Genomic DNA, 13,271 nt, shown 5'->3' on the forward strand with positions numbered 1-13,271 from the left:
ATATATGTTAAATACTTTATATATATATATATATTTTTTTTTTTTTTTTTCTTTTTTTCTTTTTTCTAAACGAAAAATATTCTAATCATTTTATTTCTAATTCATTTTAAAGTTTAAATAATTTCTAATAACTCCACATAATATAACAATCTTGAGATGCAATTTACTAGAAAAAACTTTTCAGAATTAAAATCTGAAATTTAAAAAATCGGATTTCTAGTTTCAAAACATATTTGTCTAAAATTCTTATCTTCTAAAATTATTTATGTAAAATTTGGCAAAATAGAAATATATTTAAAAAATTAATAATAATCCATATCCACCATTCTTTATTTTTCCTGTTTTTTTGCTTTCCTATCTCCAAAGAAAAAGTAAATTAACAAAAATGATTTAAAAATATAAATTTTCCAATTGCAAAATTGTTTCATTTTTTTTTTTGCTTTTATAAAAATATTTTCTAATTCCACAGCTTTATTTATATATATTAATACTTTTAACATTATATGCCCATGATTCCTGAACAAAGTGACCAACCATATCCACAAGCGAGCAGTCATCGGTAATGGACACTTTAGGTTTGTGAGAGAACGCACTTCCCAATTTCTACCTCAAGTGGCACACTCCCTCCCTCCACAAGCATCACCGGCACTAGATCTAGACCAGTGACAAGGTAATCTTAACTAGTTAGATAGTCAAATTTTCTTATAGTAGGTGATATCCAAAGCTTGCAGCCTCACCCTGTATTTATTCCCTCGGGAGAAGATATTTCTACTCGCAATAATTTATATTTCCTTAAGGCCCTATCAAATGGTTCATGCGCTAATTTGGGAGGCTTAGGGGGTTCATGCACCCTTCATAGATATGTCTTCTTGCAATAACTTATAATTCCTCAAGGCCTTATCAGATGGTTCATGCACCAATCTGGGAGGCTCAGGGGGTTCATGCACCCTTCAGTTACGTGGCAAGGCTGCAGGTAGTTGGCCTAGTAGTTAACCAGTGGAGGATCGATTCATATCCACTTTACTAGGCGAGAAAGGGAGAACTACGACATACTCCATCGCTGTTACCTTCTGAGCATGGTGAGTTGCCTTACGAAGTGATGCTTGTTTTGAGGTGGGCTATGTTAGAAAAAAAATGCACAGGGAGAGGACACATCAAATAACTCACGGAAAAACAGAGTAGAAACAAAAAGGTTGCGGTAAATTTATTCATGAAGGTTTAAGACCATATCACAACATAACATACTTTGTATTATATTTCAAATCATAGGAAAATACATTTGCATGATAAATGGAGGCTGCAGCTCCAAGTAAAAACACAAAAGAATCACTGAGATTTATGCATCATTGGAGTAAATGTCTGTAAAACTTAGTAAAATTGGTTTTCACGTGTCCACCAAGATTTTCTACATGATTTTCTCCTCACTACCTCAGAGATTTTCACCCTTTCTCGCTCTCTAACTTGCCCCCCAACAACATTACAAATGACTTTTACATCCATATTTATCTCAACATACAAATTTGACATTAATACATGAAAAAGCATATAATTAATACATAGGATGGACGATTCTACTAAATAATTGGTTTTCTAAACTTGAAAGTGTTGTGGAGTGTGGGAAACAATGGTGAGTGAATGCTTGCCCATATTTATTTACCAAACTTCATTAAGTGCCTTAAGTTCTCTGATGTGTTGTGGAATGGTCAGTGATGTACTTCTGCTCTGACTTTAGTCCTTTCGCCTGCAAACAAAATCACAACCGTGCAGTAGTTGATTGGGCAAGCATGGTGTTTGTCAGTGTGTTTAAGGCGGTGGTTGGGATTAATATTTCCAACACTCCCCCTTAATAACAACTGCCGCCATTGAAAATTCCCAAACAGTCTCTGAGATAAACAAAACTTTCACGTGCCAATGGCTTTGTGAAAATATCAACAAATTGTTCTTGTGACCTGCAGTGCTGCAACACAATTTCATCATTGTTAATCAAATCTCTGATAAAATGATATTTAACATCAATATGCTTGGTCCTCTTGTGAAAAACTGAATTCTTTGATAATACAATGGCTGATGTGTTGTCACAAAATATAGTTGTCGTTCCCCCTTGGTCGTGACGAAGATCCCTCAACATCCTTCTCATCCAAACTGCTTGACATGCTGTTGTTGTTGCGGTGACATATTCAACTTCTGTTGTTGACAATGAAACTATCGGCTGCTTCTTGGAGGCCCATGAAATGACTCCAAAACCCAAATGAAAAACACATCTTGATGTTCTCTTTCTGTCATCGACACTTCCTACCCAATCATTGTCAGTGTAACCAACCAGCCTGAAATCATCTGTTGCGGCGTACAAAACACCATATTGTTTTGTCCCATTGACATACCTTAGAATCCTTTTTGATGCTTGCCAATGTGTTTCCTTGGGTGTCTCCATGAACCTCAACACCAAACTCACTGCATACATTTTATTTAGCCTAGTGGTGGTCAAATACATCAAGCTACGTATCATACTTTTGTATAGTGTCAAATTGACATTGCTGCTGCAATCTTCTTTGCTCAACTGCAAACCAATGACAGTTGGAGTTGGCGCGGGATTGTTGTTCTGCATTTTAAACCTCTCCAAAATGTCTGCTACATACTTTGCTTGAGAAATAAAAATTCCATTTTCTGTTTGCTTCTCTTCTATGCCCAAAAAATACCTTAGCCACCCCAAGTCAGTCAATTTCAAATTCACTCTTCATGACTTATTTGAATCAACGATGAGGAAATTATCACTTCCTGTAAAACTCAAATCATCTACATATAATACGACAATAAGAATCTTACCATCGCTCTTTTTGATGTAGAAAGCAGGCTCATTGTCACATTTGTCAAAACCATTTTCCAACAAGTAAGCATCTATTTTGCTGTACCATGCATGCGGTGCTTTCTTTAGCCCATAAAGATCTTTCCTCAACCGATACACTTTGTCTTCTTGGCCTTCTACCTCATAAACTGTCGGTTGCACAACATACACTTCCTCTTTTAGCACTCCATTTAAGAACACTGATTTTACATGCATTTGATAAACTTTCCATTTTTGTTGTGCAAAAATCACCACAACTATATGCACTGTCTCCATCCTCGCGACTGGCGCAAACATCTCTGAATAATCTCTTCCATGTTGCTGCTTGTATCCTTTGACAACTAGCCTTGTTTTGTGCCTTTCAATCATTCCTTCAACGTTACTTTTGGTCTTATAGACCCACTTCACTCCAATGACTTGTTTTCCTTGCATCAAGTCCACTAACTCCCATGTTTCATTCTTTTCTATTGCTTCTATTTCTTCCTCCATTGCCGCAACCCATTTTTCTTCTTTGACTACATCTTCAAAATGGATTGGGTCATTTACATGACAAAATAATGCAAATAAGGAATTTAGACTAGTACTGCTATCAACTTCATCTTGCTCATAAATCTCATTTAAATTTCTGAATTTTGGTCTTCTTGTGCTTGCTGAAGATGGGCTTGACATGTCACTTGGTGTTGCACTTTGCGGCGTGCTTGGAGAAGCACTTTCTTGACTGCGTGATGTTGTCCTATTATTTGTTGATGGTGTTACTTGTTGCCTGCTTTGTTGTGCTTGAATAGGCGTGGAGGGAGTCACTGTTGAGGAATTAGTTGTTGCTGCCAATTCCTCTTTGTATTCATGTGGTATACATGCTTTGACATTGACTGTCTTCTCTAAACTTCCATCCCATGCTTCCTCTTCTATGAACTAAACATCTCTGTTGATTATGACCTTCTTGGTTGATGGATTGTAGATCTTGTATGCTTTGGATTCATCGTTGTTCCCGACAAATATACATTTCTCCCCCTTGTTGTCCAACTTCTTTCTCAACTCATTTGAGACATGTGCATATGCCACACATCCAAAGACTCTCATGTGAGTGACAATATGCTTTCTTCCACTCCATGCCTCTTCAAGAACTATGTTCTAGACACTTTTGGTTGGACATCTAATTAAGGTATATGTTGCACATGCGATAACTTTAGCCCAATAATCATTTGGCAAATGCTTTGCCTTCAACATACTCCTTTCCATTTCCATAATGGTTCTATTTTTCCTTTCCGCCACACCATTTTGCTAAAGTGTATATCATGTTGTAAATTGCTTGTGAATTCCATGCTCTCTACAAAATCGAAGGAAGTCATTTGAGATGTATACGCCACCTCTGTCAGTCATGAGGACTTTGATGTAGTGTCCACTTTTCTTCTCAAACACTTCACTTTTATGTTTTAGGAGATAGACCCATGTCTTCCTTGTGTAGTCATCTATGAAAGTCAATCAATAGTGACTGCCACCAATTGATGGTGTTTGCATTGTTCCACATAAATCTGAATGGACAATCTCCAAAGGTTCCTTTTCCCTTACTGACTTTCCTGTTGGAAATGTCTCTCTATGTTTCTTTCCCAAGATACATCCTTCACATAGGCTGTCTAGTTTTTCTATGAGTGGTAATCCCTTCACCATGCCTTTCCTATGCAGCAAATTCAAACCTCCAAAGTTGAGATGACCAAATCTCAAATGCCATAACCAATTTTCATCTTTGACCTCTGCTTGATAGTTTACTTGTGTGACAACTGCATCTTTTCTTCCATCCTCTTGTGAGTTCATTGATAGTTGTGCTTGTGCACCTTCTTCTTTCAAATCTGATCTTATCTTTAGGGGAAACATTCTATTGTTTGTCATCTGAACCTTTGCAATCAACTGTCTACTTGGAGGCTTATCCAAAATTGTGCACACATCATTTTTGAAGAAGACATTGTAGCCCTTTTGCATGAGTTGTCCAATACTTATGAGGTTATGCTTCAGACCGGGGACAAATTAAACATATGAGATGTAATTCTTCTCCTCCTTCTTTGTTAGGATATTAACTCTTCATTTTCCCATGACATAGACTTTTCTATCAGTCCCTAATGTCACTTTATATTTCACACTTTCGTCTAGATTGGAAAGCATTTCTATGTTCCTTGACATGTGGTTTCTACACCCTGAATCTAGATACCATACATCACTTTGTTTTCCTTGTGCTACATTACAAGCTAAAAACATGCTATCATGGTTCTGATTTTCTATTGTGAAATTTACACTTGGTTTGTTATTAATGTCATATTGCTTCTTTCTACATTCATTTGCATAATGACCATACTTCTTACAATAATGACATTGGACTTGAGATTTATCATACCTATGACCTTGTGCTTGATTTTGGATTAGGCCTTGACTTGGAATTTGATTTCTACCCCCTCCAGTTGAGCTTGAAGGGTTGCTTCTTCCACCTCTGTGTGGGCTTCTTCCTCTTCCTCTAGCATATGATCTTTCTCTGCCTCTACCTTCACCAAATGAAACTTGTGTCTTGAAGGCATGCTCCAATGAGGAGCTTGTTGCTCTATTCAATCTATTTTCATGAGAAATCAGTGATGCATGAAGCTCATCCACTGAGAATTGTGAGAGATCCTTTGTCTCTTCTATGGCCACAACAATGGCATCAAACCTTGCTAGCAAACTTCTCAAAACTTTCTCAACTATTCTCCTTTCCTCAAGTGTCTCACCATGAGACCTGATTTGAGTAACCAGCCCAATTACATGTGTAAAAAACAAGTCTACATTCTCAGACTCTTTCATACAAAGTGTTTTAAAGTCTCTTCTCAACATTTGCAGCTTAGTTGTCTTGACTTTTGCCATGCCTTAGTAGGTTGTTTTGGAGGGTGTCCCATGCTTGCTTGGACTGCGTTTCTGCTGCAACCCTTGGGAAAATACCTTCATGAACTGCTTGGAAAATATAGAAGAGAGATTTTGCATCCTTCTTCATGTTGTCCCTCAACAAATCCCTTTCTGCTTGAGACAAGGCATTTATTGTTGCTACATCTGTTGGTTCTTGAAAACCATTCGCCACCAAATCCCGAATGTCATGAGATGAAAACAGGGACTTCATTGTAATAGTCAAATAATAATAATTTGTTCCATTAAACTGAGGTATCTGATGATTAGTCAAGTTTGTGCTTGATGTTGCCATTTCTAAGTGAGAAAAAAAAATTCTACCTGCTGGTAAATATGCCAAAAAAAATGCCCTCAAAACAATTTTAACTGCTAGTAAAAACACTTGTTTTTACACTAACAAATTTTAACGCGCTCTGATACCATGTTAGAAATTTGCAGGGGCAGAAGAGAGGAGTCTGACTCAGAATTCAGTTGCGGTAAGGTAAGTCTTATGCGGAAAGGTAAGTCTTATGTTGTGGAAATGATATCGCAACTAAATAGAGGTTTAAATAATACACAGGAAATAACTCACGAAAAAACATAGTAGAAACAAAAAGGTTGTGATAAATTTACTCATGAAGGTTTAAGACCACATCACAACATAACACACTTTGTATTATATTTCAAAACATAGGAAAATACATTCGCATGATAAATGGAGGATGCATCTCCAAGTGAAAACACAAAAGAATTACTGAGATTTACACATCACTGGTGTTGCAGAGTAAATGTCTGTAAAACTCCGTAAAATTGGGCCCACCACTATTTCCTCAACGATTTTCTCCCCACTACCTCACAGACTTTCACGCTCTCTCGCTCTCTAACTTGCCCCCAAACAACATTACAAATGACTTTTACATCCATATTTATCTTAACATACAAATTTAACATTAATACATGGCAGAGCATATAATTAATACACAATATGGGTGATTATACTAAATAATTGGTTTTCTGAACTTGCAGGTGTTGTGGAGTGTGGGCAACAGTTGCGGAGTGAATGATTGCCCATATTTATTTACCAAACTTCATTAAGTCCCTTAATTTCTTTGTTGTGTTGCGGAATTACCAAACTTCATTAAGTCCCTTAATTTCTCTGTTGTGTTGCGGAATGGTCAGTGTTGTATTTCTTCTCTCACTTTAGTGCTTTCGCGTGCAAACAAAATCGCAACCGTGCAGTGGTTGATTTGGCAAGCATGGTGTTTGTCAGTATGTTTAAGGCAGTGGTTGGGATTAATATTTCCAACAGACTCAAATGAACAAAACTATGAATGAACCGAATTAATTTTTATCAAACTATTCATTGTTCGAATCGAATTGACCAATTTTCGATTTTTTTACCGATTCGAGGGAATTTGGTAACTATGGTATAGGCACCGCAATTCACAAACTAACTTGTCTCCAGTAGAGTGATCAATAGGCAATTTTAGAATATATATATATATATATATATATATATATATATATATATATATATATATATATATATATATATATATATATATATATATATATATATATATATATATATATAATTGTTATGAATGATCGGGTTTACGAATTCTCTAAATTATCTCTTTCTCCAAACAATTATAATAGATTTGAAGGATTAGGAACTGCTATAGACAAGTTCTGAGAGAGAAAACCACACATGTTTATTGATACATTGTTATAGACAATTATTATAGGGATTTATTATGCAAATTATTTTCATGTTAATATTTTTTATGGATTTATTTTTATAAAATAAATTAATCTATATTTTTATTTCATCACATCTCCATTTTCTATATATATATATATATTAAAAATACATCTTAAATAACATTTTTATGATATTAAAATGAAACTATAGAGGTACATTTTAATTTTAATTTATATATCCGATAAAAATATTTTTCTAATAAATATTCATTCATTTTTATAGATTAAACTATAAAATTTTCAAATTTATGTCAAAGATCAACAAGATATTTATTGAAACGGTACAATCTTCAAAATTGAAATTATGAGTGTGCACTTACCTTAATTCTTCAAATACCTCTTCTATTTACGATATTCATTATAGTTACATTGGTATAGAAATTGAATTGTTCACTATATTTTTGTTATAATTGTCTCTATTTAAATTAAAATGCATAATTGGAATTAATCAATTGTTAAAATTTGGGTACCAGAGGACAAGCGGTTCCCTAAGGCTTTGATCTTTGGCCTAGGGAAAAGTGTCCAAATTTATTTTTTATTTTTCTCCTAAAGTGACTTTATAAGTGGTAAAGTCAATTTAATTTAAAAGTGATTCTATAAGTGGTAAAGTTACATTCTAATTTAAAAGTGACTTTGTAAGTGGTAAAGTTACATTCTAATTTAAAGGTGACTTTGTTAAAGTCAATGGAAAATTAGAAAGTGAAAAAGTGACTATGGAAATAAAATGTTAAGTGGGTCTTTATTTAAGTGGATGAGTTAAAAAATAAAAAGTGAGAATTAAATGCACATTTATTCTTATCCCTAGATCTAAAAGGAGAAGAGAAGAGGAAAATATCAATTCATTATTTCATGAGCATTTGAGAGAAAGAGAAGAGAGAGCAAGGAGAAAATTTCTGAGTAGTAAGGAAGTGAAGGAGAGCAGCAAGAAGACATTTCAGCAAATCTAGGTAACAACATTTATTGGCACACATCCCAAGGAAAAATCATATAACAGGAGAAATGCACATATATCGAGGAAGAGAGACAACACAGAAATCGAGGAAGAGGGATAACAACAAAGGCATGAAATTCGAGGAAGATTTAGGCATGAATTTCAAGGCAGTCGTACTGTTTAAACCCGTATAGTTCGTACAACAAGCTATGGAAACATTTTTCAAGGCAGGTCATACAACATTTAATTTTGTTTTATTGCTGGAAAATTTATACTTTGGCTGTTTGTTGATTGGCATGATTTTCGAGGTGGAGTTCAAGCACGAAAATTGAGATAAGTTGTAATTTTTAGTTGCTGAAATTTTTATTGTGTATTTCAGTGTCTTTGTAAAAGAATTTTCAGAAATAAAGAAGGCTCTCAAACTAGTTTTCCCCAAGAGTTGTAGGGGGTTTTTCCAGGGTCACATTGACGAAAAATCACTGTGTTATTTTGTGTGTGACTGTCATAATTTTGTTGTGTTTTATTTCTGTAATTTTAGCATTTGTGGAATCTCTAAATTTGTGTTTTCAGAAAAATATTGTCATTTCCATATTTTAGAATTTTTATCATGTTTGGATTTAAAACTAAATGCATGGAGTGATAAGAAAAACTGATAATCGGAGTGGGAGTTGAAATTTCTTCATGGTATCATAGATTGGTCGACTGAAAAGTGCAGTTTGGGTCAACAAAGTGAAAATTACAGCAAGTTGATTTTTACACAGAAAACAAAAACCTTTACCACAGATTTGAAAATTCAGTTTGGTAGGACAACGAAACATGTCTTTGGGTTTGAGAGTTGAAGACAGGTTGGATGGGTAGAAAAACTACAGTGCATGGAAGGAGAGAATCCAGAGCATCTTTGAGGAAGCAGAAGTCCGGGGCATTATGGTAAATACCACACAAAACCTAGTAGTAGTACTTGTTGACCCTGTATAGTTGGTAGAGTTTAACAAAAAGAATGTTAAGGAAAAAAGATTGATTCTGGATAGAAGCAAAGACCATGTCATTCCTCATGTGAGAGGAAAGACTTATGCACATGAGATGTGGACAGTCTTGACTAGTCTTTACCAGAGCTAAAATGAAAACATAAAAATGGTCCTAAAGGAGAAACATCAGGCCATTAAAATGGCTAACACTGATAGTTCTACAACATACCTCACAAATATCACTTTAGTGAGAGATGAGTTTGCAGCCGTAGATGAGATCATTGCACCCACTGAGTTGGTGAGGATTGCTTTGAATGGTCTTCCCAAGACTTGGGAGAATTTTATGGATGACATTGTTGCATGGGAAAACCTTCCCGACTGGTAGAGGTTATGGGATGATTGAATTCGGAATGAGATCAGAAAGAACCATCTTGGGGCAGCCAAATAGGTGGAGGAGGATGACAATGTGGCATTGTTAGCAAGAAGCAAGAAGGGCAGAGAAAAGAAGCAAGCTTCCAACAATGGAGGCAAAGGAAAAGGTAAAGGAAAGTAGCAGAACAAGGAGAAGGACTATTCCAAAGTCAAATGTTGGAATTTTCAAAAGTTGGGACACTATGTTGTTGTGTGTCCGGAGAAGAAGAATAAGAAAAGGAAAAATAAACCCATGGCGGCTTTTGTAGAGATAGAGATATTCTCAAAGAGCTTTGATCGAGATTTTCGGTTCATAGCTTGTGAGGCCACCAATGTAGGATCACCTGCCATACAGGTTCAGAGGGAGTGTGCATTCCCTGCTACTAGCAGAGCATCTTCTAGCATTTGGTATGTTGACAGAGGCACTTCCCGCCACATGACAGGAGTTAGAGAGCACTTCTCAGAGCTTTGAGAGGGTGATACTGATATGGAGGTAGTATTTGGTGATGACAACATTGTTAGAGCAGTCAACGTGGGGACATTGACATTTGATAGGGGACCAAAACCTCCCTTGAAAGTGTTAGATATTCTATATGTGTTTGGAAAGAAGAAGAACTTGATATCCGTCTCAGTACTTGAGGACAGAGGGTATGATGTGTTGTTCAGGAGAGGGCAGGTGCTTCTATATCCTAGGGGAACTCTAGCTTCTTCAGCTATAGATATTGGTGTGCCATGCCAAGGTGTACAAGTTCTCATTCCAACCCCTGATGGAATTGATTAGTAGCACCCGAGACAAGACTGACAATAGATCTAGCAGTTTAGAGTTGTGTGAGATTTGGCATCGCAAGATGGGGCACATGTATCATGGGGCCTTGAGTACATTGCGGGAGATCACCACTGGTGTGCTAGATTTCAGTTCTGATCACCTTGATGTATGCATAGGATGTGCTATGGGGAAGTTTTCCAGATCCCCTTTTCCCAGCAGTGACAGCAGAGCGACCAGGATCCTTAACTTGATTCATACCGATGTGAGTGGTCGGATGTCTCATGTATCCTTGAGTGGCTATGAGTAATATGTTGTATTCATTGATGACCACTCTAAGAAGACCTGGATTTATTTATTGAAGACCAAGAGTGAGGTCTTCAAGTGGTTTCAAGAGTTCAAAGCTCTTGTGGAGACCCAGACAGGTAGGAAGGTCAAGGTCCTCAGGTTGGACAATGGAGGGGAGTATACCCTTGGTGAGTTTGTTGATTTTTGTGCTGAGGTAGGAATTAGGAGGGAGTTCATAGTTCCCTACTACCCCCAGCAGAATGGGGTTGTAGAGAGGAAGAACAGATCCATTGCAGGGACTGCCAAAGCCATGCTTCATGATCAAGGGTTACCTTTATTTTTGTGGGCAAAGGCTTTCAACACTACTGTGTACTTGCAGAATAGGAGTTCACATTGTGCCTTGGGGAATGTGACTCCAGAGGAGGCTTTTTCTGGGAAGAAGCCTGATGTTGGGCACTTTCATATCTTTGGGTGTCTTACATGTTCCTATGTCCCCAAGGAGAATAGGACCAAGCTAGAGCCCACTGTAGACAAGGGCATCTTTGTGGGTTATAACGAGACCTCGAAAGCTTATCAGATTTATATTATTGCGCATAGGAAATTGGTTGTCAGGCAGGATGCGAAGTTCGAGGAGGAGAGAGATTTCAGGAGGTCATGGGAGTTAAAGTATCTAGAGTCACCAGGCCCTCAAGAGAAGTTGAGTTAGTCACAAGGATCCAATGGTCAGGAATGAGGAGGTACATCGATTATAGTGTCAGGGCGATCAGTGAGCAGCGACTTTCAGAGTCAGGTGGGTGGTTCTTCGGGTAGCATGCAGGGAAATCTGCAGAGAAGTTCACAGGGTAGTCCACTAATGGACAGTTCGCATGGTACTTCAACTTCTATAGGCACAGAGTCAAGCATGAGGTTAGTTGGCAGGCCTTCAGGAGTTCATGCTTATGATGATGATGAGGATTCTTTCACTCCGGTGGGATAAGTATGCGAAGGGGAAGCCCAAGTGGCTTCAAGATACCTTGCGCGAGGCCACATCAGTTGCCGGGCCAAAGAGATAGGTTAGAGAGAGTAAACCACCTGAGTGGTTCTGTAGTTACATGGCATTGGTAACAAGCATTATTGACTCCGAGCCTTCTAGTTATGAGGATGCAGCTCGCCAGCAGGTCTTGGGAGAGGCCATGATAGAGGAGTATTCTTCTATTATGAAGAACGATGTTTGGGAGGTAGTGCCGAGGCTTGAAGGTAAATCAGTTGTTACTTCCAAAATGGCTCTACAAGATAAAGCATGATGCAAATGGTAGCATCAAGAATTTCAAGGCTCGATTTGTGGCAAGAGGGTTCTCACAGGTAGAGGGAGTTGACTATGAGGATACCTTCACTCCCGTAGCTCGGTATACATCTATTTTCTCCATTATATTGATTGCAATAGAGATGGGTTGGGAGAACCACCAAATGGATGTGAAGACCACATTTCTCAATTGCTTCATTCAGGAGGAGGTTTATATTGAGCATCCATAGGGCTTTGAGGTGCATGTCAAGGAGTCTCATGTATGCAGATTGAAAAAGTCACTCTATGGCCTGAAACAAGCTCCCAAAGCTTCATACTTGAGGATTGATACATACTTGCAGTAGTTGGGTTTCACAAAGAGTGAGGCTGATCTGAAACTATACTTCATTGTGGTGGGTGAGGAGCCTCTCATTTTGGTGTTATATGTTGATGAATTAATCATCACTGGTGTAGAGAGACGCATTGAGGGCTACAAGAGAGATCTTGCTTCAGAGTTTGAGATGAAGGATATCAGCTTGATGCATTATTTTCTGGGATTGGAGGTGTGGCAAGAGGAGGGGCATTTGTTCCTGGGACAAGGGAAGTACATTGTGGATATTCTTAGCAGATTTCACATGGAGGAATGCAAACCCATGTCTACACCTATGATCACTAACTGGAAGAAGCTTCACACTTTAGATTCTGAGTTGGTGGATCCTACTCTATATAGACAGTTGGTTGGTTTTTTGATGTATTTGGTCAACACTCGACCAGATATATGTTTTGCTGTTAAAACTATGCGTCAGTTCATGTGTGAGCCCAGGAGAGTGCACTGGGTGGATACAAAACACATTCTTTGTTACTTGCAGGGGATTGTGGATTTTGGTCTGGATTATAGATAGGGTGATGGAATGAGGCTGGCATGGTACATGATTCAGGTTGGGTAGGTTGTGCTTCAGATGGGATGAGTACTTCCGGGTGATGTTTTGGGTTGGGTTCGACAGTCGTGTCATGGATCAGCCGGAAACAACAATTAGTTGCATTGAGCTCAGCTAAGGTAGAGTATATGGCTGCTAGTTTGGCTAGTTGTGAGGCCATATGTATTCACAAGATGTTTTTTGGTCTATTTGGTTAAGCATTGAGACCTT

Source organism: Pinus tabuliformis, chromosome 7, assembly GCF_031772625.1.
Source record: "Pinus tabuliformis cultivar Carrire ecotype Pingquan chromosome 7, CPIR1, whole genome shotgun sequence".
In the NCBI taxonomy this organism is placed as follows: domain Eukaryota; kingdom Viridiplantae; phylum Streptophyta; class Pinopsida; order Pinales; family Pinaceae; genus Pinus; species Pinus tabuliformis.